The following is a 12,874-nucleotide window of genomic DNA, read 5'->3' as shown; positions in this document are numbered from 1 at the left end:
CCTGGAGTAACCCCTGTGCATCACTGGGTGTGACCCAAAAAGAAAAAAAAAAGAAATGGCATTAATGGCATACAAAAAATGCCACAAAGGGTGGACGCAAATGAGCTTCCTGCCCCATATATCACTCTATCACCACCCCTCTACAATGAGGCATGCCAGCCCAGCCCAGCAAAGAACCCCGAAGTGACAACTCCAACTCCCACCTCTTCTTATGCCTCTGTTCCCCTCCAGGTTTGCCAAGTCATAGGAAGAGTTTTTGAATTGAGAGTTATGAAATCAAGATCCTTGTTCTTATTCTGACTTTTCAGCAGGATTGTGTGGATAGATCCCTTAAATTTCCGCATTTTCTTGTCTAAATGACACTTTGTTGTTTGTCAATTTGCTGTCCCAAAAGATGTGGGGAAAGTATCACCTCACTATTTTTTTTCCTTTTTGTTTTTAATTAGTGAATCACTGTGAGACAAAGTTACAGACTTACAGATTTTCATGCTTACGTTTCAGTCATACAATGATTGAGTACCCATCCCTCCATCAGTGCCCATTTTCCACCACCAATGTTCCCAGCATCCCTCCCGTCACCCCCACCCTGTCCCCTTCACCCCACCCTGCCTCTGTGGCAGGGCATTCCCATTTGCTCGCTTTCTTTTTGGGTGTTGTGGTTTGCTACAGACCACCTCAGTACTCTTAACATTTCCCCAAAATATTGGTATCCACAGTGTCTGTTTGACACAACTGAAAAAGAGAAGCATTTTCTCTGGTACCTTACCCACTGTTAGTGACACTGTGACCCCAAAATAGCTAAAGGGAAATGGAAGACTAATTTAGATTTGTTAAAGAAGAGAGCTAGGAGGTAGATCTTGAGTACTTGAGGTAGAAATAAGAAAGATCATTTATAAAGAGATAGAAACCATGAATAGTTTCTGAGTGTAATGCAAGAGGAATTTTCTGCTATGCCAGTACATAATCTATTTGGTCTCATCAAAATTGCCCCTCAATAGCCATTTGATGACTTGGACAGCCGTTGATGCCAGACAAAAGCTCAAATGAGTCCAGAGTGGAATTGATGTAGGCAGGTAGATAGGGAAGGCCCCCTCCCAAGGCAATGGCAAAAGCCAACCTTGCAGAAAACAGGAAAAACAGGAAAAAACAGGAACCAAGGCCTGATAAGACCCTTACCTGGCGCCAGCAACAGACCCAGAGAAGCTCCTGCAGAAACAAGGCCAGGAAAGGAATTTCAAAGAAGACCACTACTCCCAAACCCTTCCTGGAAACCTCCTTAGCAACGGACTTTGACCTAGGTAGAAGCCCCACACAAGGGCAGGTTGGAGAAACCCTATAAAGGCCACCTTGAACAAAGGAAGGGCACACATATGCTGCCTGAGCCCATGCGCTGCTTGTGCCCATGTCGCGGAGCACATATGGCACCCAAGCACATGTGTCGCCCACATCTCCCCTCTTGAGATGTGTACTTTCGTATTTTCATGTGTAATGCTGGGGTGTGTGTAGGGGCTCTCTTCACACTTGGAGAAGCCCACGTTTTCTCTTGAGCGCATGACTTTCTCTCTCTCTCTCTCTCTCTCTCTCTCTCTCTCACACACACACACACACACACACATACCCCATACACTCTATTCCCCTCCATATCTTCAAAAGTCCTCCAAATAAAATCTGTTTTACTTCACTGCTTGTCTACTCCTGAAATTCTTTTCTGCAAGGCAAGACAAGAACCCAATAACCCTGGGTTCCGGGTGGCAGAGGCGGATGGAGAGAAAGTGACTGTCTTTCTCCTCCCCACTCCTCATGAGCCACCCATGGGGTTCCCCGACATCAGAATGACAGAGTCAACAGTTTCTGCCCATCCCACCTTCGCCCCAAGCACATATTCTCAGCCTCCTTGTTCTGAGGCTAGATAATACACCTACATAACAATGGAGGTTGTGTGGGGAAAACATTCATATGAGGTGGAGGGAAAAGTCCAGGACATAAAAAAGGATGGAATAAAGGTGCTTTGGGGCCAGAGAGATAATAGAGCTTGTAAGGACAACCTGACTTCAATCTCCATACCACAGATGGTTCCCTGAACCTGTCCAGGAATGATCACTGAGCACAGAGCAGGAGTGACTCCAAAACCAAACCAAAATAAAATAAAACATGCAAAGTTCTGGTTCCACTACTGCTATGAGGGACAGAGGTCAGTCACACCAGAGAGAGCTTTATTGACTACAAACTGGCAACAAACTGGCATGTTGAAAGATTGAAGACTCAGGTTTACAAAGCAATCATCTTGTCTTCAGGTGACAAGACAAGACTTTTTAAGAGAAAGAATAAGGAGTAATTTTTTTAGGAAAGGGTGAGTTTCAGACCAGTGGATGCCAGGATGAACTATAAAGCCTTTGTGGGTGGTCATCTGAGATGCACTCTATCTTTTTTTTCCTGAAGTGTATATTACATTTATTTTTAAAATTTTAATTGTTTTTGTTTTTCTTAATTTTATTTTATTTTTATGAAGTTGTTCACAATAATTTATTACATTCAATATTCCAACACCAACTCCACCACCATTACACCTTCCCACCATCATATTTCAAATGTTTCCATTCCCCCAAACCTGCCTCCAAGGCAGGACCTAAATAATTTATTTTGTATTGTGAGTTATGAATAACCTGCTAAAAATGGTCCAAAAAAGTTCCTTAGAGGAAATAGTGTGAAGATTGTTGTATCTCACCCTGGAGCCATTAAGCCCTTGTATAAGAGATTACTAATTTGTTGTTATAGGTTGAGCCTTGTGTGCTAAGATATATATATATACACACATATAATATACATAAAATATATGTATATTTGATCCAGATTGGTTGCTTTCTACTTTACACGCCATCAAATGTGGTATGCTACACTCAGTACATCAGGGACATAGAGTATGAGATCAGATGTATTCACAGCCACGCACTCCAGGAATTCTAAAATTTTTAATAGGGTGATACAGCTGGAGTTAATTTTTTACCTGGATGATGACTTTGGAGTCTGGAGGCATTTCTGCAGCTTACTGATCTCTTTTGAGATTTATTTGTGAGTCTCTGGATCAGGCTGTTAGTGAGCTTATATGGTATCTACAAGCAGCTTCTGGGCGTGACTGTCAGGCTCCTGGAAGAACAAGGAGATGGGGGGGAGGTCATCCATTCCTGACTCCATGTGAGCATGAAGATTTCAGTCACAAAACCCTCATACCTGAGTTTTTCAACAGATTCATTCATGGATGAGGCTCATGTGAGGTCAACTGTAAGCATAGCCAGTGATTGAGTTCTGGAGATTTGGAACTGGGGCTGGTGGAGTCACCCACTCCCCTCCAGGTTGCTGCTGATTTGAGACAGCCTGGTTCGGGGACTGGAGGCATTTCTGCAGCTTGTTGCTCTCCTCTGAGATTTATTTTTGAGTCTCTGGATCATGGCTATTAATGAGTTTCTATGGGGTATACTACATCTTATCTGTAAACCTAAACCAAAAGGGAGGAAGGCTAAACTGAGAACAAACTGTTCTTTTTTTTTTTTTTAATTTAAATTTTATTGAATCACCATGTGGAGGGTTACATAGTTCTCAGGATTATGTCAGTTATACAATACTCAAACACCCTTCCCTTCACCCGAGCCCATATTCCATCACCAACCACCCCATTATACCTCCCGCCCCATCCCGCCCCCCCCAGTCCCCGCCCTTGTAAGTGATAAGTTTCACTTCGTTTACGCTTTATCTTGGTTACAGTCCATGTTTCAACACATAACTCACTATTATTGCTAGGGTTTCCCCCCAAAAAAGAAAAGACAGTCCCACTGTCAAGGAAGCATTTGATGGCTCTCCATTGCTGAGAATGTAGAGATATTAAGTCCCGCTGTTTGTTACATAACTTTTCTATTTTTTTCCCCCCCTCGTCCCGCGCCACCGAGATCACGCCTGTTTAGTAATCACCACGCTGCCTGACAAAGGGAAAACAAACCAAAAGAGATGGTTATTTCTCGTCATCAGCCGGCGTGGGGCTCTGGCTTAGTTGATAGTTTGGTAGAATGTCTGCAAGCAGTTTCTGGAACCAAAAGTAATACGCTGGTATCGGCCCCGGCTCGAGATTCCACCAGCGTCCCGCTGTTCCAAGTACATAATAATTTATTCCCTTGTATCCCATTCCCACGCCACCAGGTCCGTGTCAGCTTAATGGACATCATACTATGGTTAACGCCACGCCGCGTTTCTTCCCGAGAAAGAAGGATATTTCTTCTCAGCCGGCGTGGGGATATGGCTTAGTTCAGTCTATAGAGATGGCTACCACTTTGGTAGCCTTCAATATTTCAGCAAAAGACTTACTATTCTTGTTAGGATTTCCCACCAAAGTCTGACCCGTTAAAAGGGAACCATTTCATATTGGTGATGATTAAATGACAATAGGTTGTGCGGCCATGGCAGCGGCCTTGTGGCTTTGAATTTCTGTATAAAGTCCAGGGAAAGTACAGCCAGAAATTACACGTCGCTACAAACTTTAACCCTATTATGGTCCCCCCAAAGTCCAACCCATTACAAAGGACCATTTCATATTGCTGATGATTAGATGACATTAGGCTGCCGAGGCCGCGCGGTTTTGGGTTTCTATATAAAGTCCAGGGAAAATTCTGCCTAAAATTCTATCGCTACAATCTTTTACCCTTCAACAAAAAACTTAGTACTATTGTTTGGAGTTTCCCCCCAAGGTAAGCCCTGCCAAAAAGGAACATTTACACGTTGCTGACAATCAAGAGATATTAGGTCGCGCGGCTGCGATAGCCGATGGGCCAATAGCTGTGATAGGTTTTGGATTTCTATATGAAGTCCAGGAAAAATTCTTTTGGTAATTGCATCACTCGCTGGCAGCACCTGGGTCAGAAGCTCCGAGCACACAGTTTGGAGGCATTTTGGGGGCGCCGCTCGTGTCCAAAGTGGTTCAGTTGCCTCCAGGGTCGATCTCGCGTGGGGCCAGAAAGGAGCGTCCCCACATGGCTCTGTGCTTAAATGTCGGCCGGCACGGGGCGGATCCGGAAGTCCCGCCCCATCAGCTTTCCCGGGCTTCCTGCATAGTCTAAAAACTGGCTATTGCCTCGCTGCGTTCAAAAAGAAAGAGTTGAGAGAGAAAAGACCATACCCTGCCGGCAGCGCCTGGCCAGAAGCTCCGAGCACACAGTTTGGAGGCATTTGGGGGGCGCCGCTTGTGTCCAAAGTGGTTCAGTTGCCTCCAGGGTCGATCTCGCGCGGGGCCGGAAAGGCCAAACTGTTCTTATTTGTAGGTTTTGGGGCAAGGACAGTGGTACTTGTCTACTATTGACCTCTGGCTTGGTTTAAGGGGACTATAGATAAATAGAAGGATCATAATTTATTTCAGCTCTACCAAAATAGTGCTGCAAAGAAATTTTAATGCAATCATTACCTTTTATTAAGGGAAGCTATTGTCTCTCTTTTGGTAAAAAAAAAGGAAATACAGAACAACAAAATATAGTTGCTTTGACTAGGTAAAAATTGTGCTCTCTCTCTCTTACTCTCTCCCTTGCTCTCGCTCTCTCTCTCTCTTGCTCTCTGTTTCTCTCTTTCTCTCCTTTTCTCTCTCTCTCGCTCTCTCTCTCTTGCTCTCTGTTTCTCTGTTTCTCTCCTTCTCTCTCTCTCTCTCTCTCTCTCTCTCTCTCGTGCCTTCCTTGTACATGGCTGATCTAGGTTTGAATCCCGACACCACATATAGTCCTCTGAGCTTTGTCAAGAATAAACACTGAGTACTACCAGGTGTGTTCCTCAAACACAAAATAAAATAACGTTTAACCAGTAAGGAGTAAAGATTATTCAAAATTGGCAAAGGACATACCAATTTGGGGGAAGTAAGGAGATATTTTATCCTAGAAGGGCATGTATATACACACATACACACACAAACGCACACACACACCTTTTATATTACTATTGACTGTATATTAAAGTGACATTTATTCAGATGATGAGGATCAGAAATCTGGAATAGCTTTTCTTTTAAATTTTATTTATTTATCTATTTATTTTGGTTTGGGGGCCACACTGGCAATGCTTAGGACTGACTTACTGGCTCTGCACACAGGAATCACTCCTGGTGGTGCTAAGGGAACCATATGGGATGCCAGAGATCGAACTGGGGTTGGCTACATGCAAGACAAGCGCCCTACCAGCTGTACTACCTCTGCCTCGGAAGAGGGTCTCTTTAGCTAATAAGCACAGCCTCTGGCGCAATCAAATTCGATTGCCTCCTAGAGATATGAAGGAAACCAATCTAGTTTGCAACAGAGGCTGGAATCCTATTCGGTTTCTCTTTTTCAGCTACCATTCATGTTTCTGTTTCTTCACCCCCACCTTGATTGCTATTCTTGATTTATCATAGTATTCCTCACAGATCCTGCTCTGGGATCTTGAGCGTAGAAAAGGTTCACCAAGTACTGCTAACTGCCTTCTTGGCCAGGAGATTTTTTTTTAAAACCAAGATGACCTGATCTGTCTGGCACTTGGAGAATAGACATGAGTCAAAAACTGCCTTAAAATATAGGTCTGGAGACTTGTGCCTCCCCAGACGCCGGGCAGCTCCGTGCACGCCACGAAACCAGGGTTCAGCCGCCGTAGGGGCGGCTTCGGGGGCCGCAGGGGCTTCGGAGACCAAGAAGGACGCAGTGGTGGCTGGGGTGGCCGCAGGGGCTACGGGGGCCGGGGCCACGGTGGAAAGCGCAGAGGCCAGTCGGGCAAGAACGTGGTGGTGGAGCCCATCGGCATGAGGGGGGTCTTCATTTGCCGAGGGATGGAAGATGCTCTGGTCACCAGGAACCTGGTCCCGGGACAGTCGGTGTACGGAGAGAAGAGAGTGTCCATTGCGGAAGGAGACGACAAAGTCGAGTACCGGGCGTGGAACCCCTTCCGCTCCACGGTGGCAGTGGCCATCCTGGGAGGTGTGGACCAGATCCACATCAAGCCTGGGTGCAAGGTGCTCTACCTGGGGGCTGCTTCAGGCACTACTGTCTCCCACGTCTCTGACATTGTAGGGCCGATGGTCTGGTCTATGCAGCTGAGTTTTCCCACCGCTCTGACCAGGAGCTCATTAACTTGGCCAAGAAGAGGACCAACATCATTCCGGTGATTGAAGATGCCCGGCACCCGCACAAGTACCGCATGCTCATCGCAGTGGTGGACGTGATCTTCGCCGACATGGCCCAGCCAGACCAGACCCGGATTGTAGCCCTGAATGCCCACACCTTCCTGCGTAACGGAGGACACTTTGTGATTTCCATCAAGGCATTGACTCCACCGCCTCGGCAGAAGTCGTGTTTGCCTCAGAAGTGAAGAAGATGCAGCAGGAGAACATGAAGTCCCAGGAGCAGCTGACCCTTGAACCCTACGAGAGAGACCACATAGTGATCATGGGCGTGTACAGGCCGCCCCCCCCCCCAGTGAAGAACTGAGGCCCAGCGCCTTCTAGATTCTGAGATTGTGTTGCTACTGTTACACGTGCGTTTTTATATTAAAAGACTCCTCCGTCAAAAAATAAAAAAATATATATATATACATACATATACATACATATATATATATGTCTGGGCCAGAGCCTGGTGCAAGTGGTAGGGGCTAGATAGATTCTGGTTTCCTTCTCTCTCTGCCTTCCTTTCCTCCACAGCATCACAGAGTGGATCCCTCCCAGTCCCCTATCCACTCCCCTGAAAAAGTAGGTCTGGCTCTGAGAAGATGAAGAGAGAACAAAATAAAACATGCCTGAGAGGGTCCAATGGTGTGGTCTGACAGCCCCAACATTTATTCTGCCTTATTCAAACAAATCGATCACTTTAACTTGGAAAAGAGAGCTGAGTTCTCACTAAGGACTTGGAATTCAGACATGATTTTTCCACTGGAAAAGTCATCTCAAATTCTTATATGCTTGTGCTGTTCTCTTACCATTTTCTGTAGAGTGTCTTTGTTTTTGTCTGTATATCTTAGTGTCTATGTGCCCATCTGTCTCTCACTTCCATTCTTATTACTTTAGTATTTTGATAATTCTAGGTATGGCCTATCTAATCTCTAGATACAATTTGAGGGTGTCTTCCAAGATTTGTTATTCTCCTACATATTTATGTGTCTTACTTTTCTGTTGGTGTCAGAATGGAGCCTAATTACCAAGTCCTAAAATGTTGTGCAAGTGTGAAGAGCTAGGCAGGGTGCTGGGATGCAAGGAGATCCTCAGAGGCATCCTGGAGGACCAAGGAAAGGCTGAGAACAAATTAGTTCCAACTTTCCCAAACTCTTTGCCTCTCTGCTACTGTCTTTTGGCTTGGGGGTTGTGCTTTTGGTTGGTTTTTGTTAAACATTACAACCTGGTGATATTCAGGGGTTACTCCTGGCTCTGTACTGAGGAATTACTCCTGATGGTGTTCAGAGGACCATATGGGATGGTGGGGATAGAACCCAAGTCAACTGCATGCAAGGTAAATATCCTTTAAGCTATCTCTCCAGCCCCAGGAATGACTCTTGTTTGATACCACAGTCCTCTACTTTTCCCCCTTTGCGTCATTTCTCCTGGTATTGTTCTTCCAATCTTCCTGAAACAGGTTCCAGTTCTCCACAGAGTCCTTGATGAAGATGCCTGGATCCAACTAGAAAGGAAACCCAGGATGAACACTCAAGTGTCCCTCTACCACATGACACAGAGTGAGGCCTTCCTTCAACACATGTTCTCAAGGAAGGGGAAACATTTAACACATTTCTCACATTGCCTTTGTGGAAATGGTTTCAGATGGTTCTAGTTTAGCAGCATAACTAGATGACTCATAAAAGAGTCTTTATTTGTGACCCTTTCTTCAGAAGACTCAATGACATGACTCACACCCTATTTACTAGATTTTATTGGGAATGTTAGGTGAAATCCTTTTCCCTGGGAACAGGAAGGGTTGTTGATGTTTCTGATACAGATTGAACACCGCTGGGGAAGCAGTGTCCACACTGCTGCTAGATTGGCTTTCAGTACTCTGCAGAGCGATGTTGCTGGGAGGGTGACATGTTATTTCTCTTAAAAGGCATCTTTGATATTAGTACAGCTTGAATAATCCAAATTTCACAGAGAGTAAGATGGGACAAGATGTTTCCTGTTGTGTTTATTTGGGAGAGAGGCTGAGAATAAAAGTATTGTGGGGGAACATTAACAAAAGGCTTCAGCACTCAGTCTTGGGCTTCATTGATTGTGAGGTCATGCAAGTGGAAGATGCTAACATATCTGCAACTAGTGGGACAGAGGGGAGAAAAATTAAGTGGGAACAAGGCTTACATAGGTGAGGCATTGGGTTGGATTCCAACACAATCCATGCAAAAATAGATCAATAAAGAATAAAATGAGGATAACAGAATCACCTCAATGGATTTTTCTAATGATGCCATAAAATGGGGTAGAAAAAGTCTCATAGAATTGCTTACTCCATCCTTATGAGTCCTTTGGCATTTTCTCTTCCCAGGATAGAGTAAATATATTCAGATTTGTTTCTTATTTTTGAATCCAAAGCAAATATATTTAGGGCAGCACTAACCGATAAATTTTTCTGTAAAAGAAATCCTTCCCTTGTATTGCAGCTGCTTGGATAATCTACATGATATCCTGAACTCTAAAAATCCAGAAAGGCTTAAATGTACTTAAATGTTCTGGATCATCATTCTTTTTTTTTTTTTTTTTGCTTTATGGGTCACACCCGGCGATGCACAGGGGTTATTCCTGGCTCTACACTCAGAAATCACCCCGGCGGTGCTCGGGGGACCATATGGGATGCTGGGAATTGAACCCAGGTCGGCCTCGTGCAAGGCAAATGCCCTACCCGCTGTGCTATTGCTCCAGCCGCTGGATTATCATTCTTCATTAGCTTTCCCTTCAGTGGTTAAGATAGTGTCTCAATATTTGTGTTTGCAAAGTTTTGTCCCTATGCGGAATTTTCTCCAAAGTTCAAGTGGCACGGGTCCAAACAGCCTGCAAGTATGTCCCCTGGAAGGACTCACCCTTACCTCACCGAACACTCCGTGTTTGTTTATTCCTTCAGCAACTATGTATGGAATGCCATGAGGTGCCAAATCCTGTGCTGTGACCCATGGTTTTCGGCTAAATTAGAAACAGTTCACTCTGCAAGGAGTTCTGGATCCAGGAGGAGAGAGGGTTATGCAATGATGCTGGAGTAAGGGATGAGCTAGATTCCAAAGAACTGGGAGGAAAAACATTCAGGTGGCTGCCTGAGAATAACAAGAAAAGAAACCTTTGGACAAGACAATGTGCCACCCCCAATCTACGGAGGGTCTTATCACTTTCCCAGGATTGCCAGGTTCTGCTGGGTGGCAAGTTTACCAGGAATTCCTGGCTCACACTCTCCTTTCTGCAGACATAAAGTGAAGCAATCCCAGCCCGACACAGCCTGGGAGGCAGACAGGAGAGAACATTCCACTGGGATTCTGGCTTTGTACAAGAGCCAGCTCTCATGAAGTGTGAGAAGCAAGATGCAGAATTCAGGGCATGGGTGCTTAGGAAGAGGAGGTGAACCAGGGGAAGAATTGAGAAGCTGAAATGCCCCAGCCACTCTCACTGTGTGTGCAAACATGGGACATCCAGCACTTCCGGTTGAAATAATTGGCAGTAAGGGATGCTGACTGCCACTCAGATATGCACCTGGCAATCTGAATCAATGGGATCTCAAAACTCAGAAAAGCTGTTATGATTTGTTACTTTTGTAACTACTGAGGAGAACTCACAAAAGAATGAAAAGCATAAACATGTGAAGAAACCTATACTATGAAAATGCCAAGATCCATCTTTTTTTTTTTCCTGTACTGAGACTTTTATTTATTTATTTATTTTAATTTAATATAATTTTTAAATTTTTTAATGAAACACTGTGAGGTACAGTTACAGACTTACAAACTTTCATGCCTATGTTTCAGTCATACGATGATCGAGTACCCATCCCTCCACCAGTACCCATTCTCCACCACCAATGTTCCCAGTATCCCTCCCCCTCTCCCCTCCCCCCTCTCCACCACCTCTGTGGCAGGCACATTCCTTTTTACTCTTTCTCTGTTTTGCTCCTGTTCTTTCATTTTTTATTTATTTTTTATTATTGAATCACCATGTGGAAAATTACAATGCTCTCAGGCTTAAGTCTCAGTTATACAATGCTGAAATACCTATTCCACCACCAAAAAAACCCCAGTATACGTCCCATCCCTCCCCCCACCCACCTGTGTAACTGATAAATTTCACTTTACTCTGGTTACATTCAATATTTCAACAAAAATCTCACTATTATTATTAGGAGTTCCCCACTAGAGACAGACATGCTGTGGAGAGATATGAGGCCACGATTGCGGCTGCGCAGTTTTGGATTTCTGTATTTTAGCAACTAAGTCCAGGGAAATTTCTTCCAGAAATTGGATCATTGCAAGCTTGTATCTCTCATTAGTGGTCCTCATAATATAGCGGTCTCCATGCCCTTCCCCCCCAGCAAGGAAAAGGCGAGAGAGAAAAACCTTTCCCCTCCAAGGCAGGCATGGGGCCGAGGCTTAGTTCTCAGTCTGGGAGACATTCTGCAAGTTGCTGCTGGTACGAAAAGGATTATAAATGCCAGCAGCTGCTGCATTTTGAGATTGGTTTCTGTGCCTCTGGGATAATGGACACCCAGGGGTGGCAGAGCCATTCCTGAGCATATATTTTGTATATCAGGAAAGGTCTGGTTTGAGGTGTCCCAGTCTTGCACACCAGAGCCATGTTAGTTGCTGCTCAGTGTCACCGGGGCTTTATGAGGAGAAGGCGTGCCAGTTGTACCTTCTCCATCTGGCCCCCCAGTGTTGTTGGCCTGGTCTGGGGTCCGGAGCAATCTCCAGCCAGCGGTGCCCACCAGAGCGGCCCAAATTCTTCACTGCTGGTTATGGCAAGAAGGCGCTGAGGGTGGGCCAAGGGTGTGACTTTCAGAGGCGGGGCAAATCGGGAGCTAGGCTGGCGCCGCCCCCCGCTCTCCCATGCCCCCCATGGTTTGGAGGTGATCTATTCCCACACACCAAGTACTGAGACATTTCTAAAGAAGGATGTTTGAGGTATTTGAGAATGCAAGTAATTGGAGAATGGATATGAATATGATCCATCTTTTTTTTTTCAGTCTCCCCCAAAATCACATTCTCATGGCTACTTAATAACACGGCAGAGCAAAGAAAGCGCAATCTTTGGGGTCAGGCATTCTGGATGAAGTCCCTGTTCTTACTTGAAGTTACTGAGTAACTTGAGCCTCAGTGTTCTGATCTATAAACTTGGCTTGGGTGGGGAGAACCTCTTAGAATTCACGTAAAAATATGGAAGTGCGGGGCTGGGGTGATAGCACAGTGGGTAGGGCATTTGCCTTGCATGTGGCCGACCCAGGTTCGATTCCCAGCATCCCATATGGTCCCCCGAGTACCGGCGGGAGTGATTTCTGAGTGCATGAGCCAGGAATGACCCCTGTGCATCGCCGGGTGTGACCCAAAGTCCAAAAAAAAAAATAGGGAAGTGCCTGGGATGAGTAAGATGTTCAACGCACACATGGTCATTGTTGTTTTTGTTTTGGAGCCACACCGGGCAGTGCCCAGGACTTCTTCATGGTTCTGTGCTCTGGGATCACTCCTGGTAGTGTTCAAAGACCATATGTGGTGCCAGGGAATAAACGTGGGTGGGCCATATGCAAGGCAAGTGTCTTACCCTCTGTACTATCTCTTTTTCCAATTAATGGTCATTAATGAATATTGTTATGATAATCCTATAGAAAGCCATGTCTCTTTTCACTCTGCTTGGAATCCCTAGTTGCACCCTCTGTGA

General features: G+C 45.1%; 1 pseudogene; it reads left to right on the top strand.

Moving 5' to 3' along the window:
* Positions 1–7,478, top strand: part of LOC101543978 (rRNA 2'-O-methyltransferase fibrillarin-like) — a 37,199-nt pseudogene extending 29,721 nt beyond the window's left edge.
* The last annotated feature ends 5,396 nt before the right edge of the window (positions 7,479–12,874 follow it).

Source organism: Sorex araneus, chromosome 1 (genome assembly GCF_027595985.1).
Source record: "Sorex araneus isolate mSorAra2 chromosome 1, mSorAra2.pri, whole genome shotgun sequence".
NCBI lineage: Eukaryota > Metazoa > Chordata > Mammalia > Eulipotyphla > Soricidae > Sorex > Sorex araneus.
The sequence above is the reverse complement of the archived record's forward strand: the minus strand, read 5'-3'. Positions and strand labels throughout refer to the sequence as shown.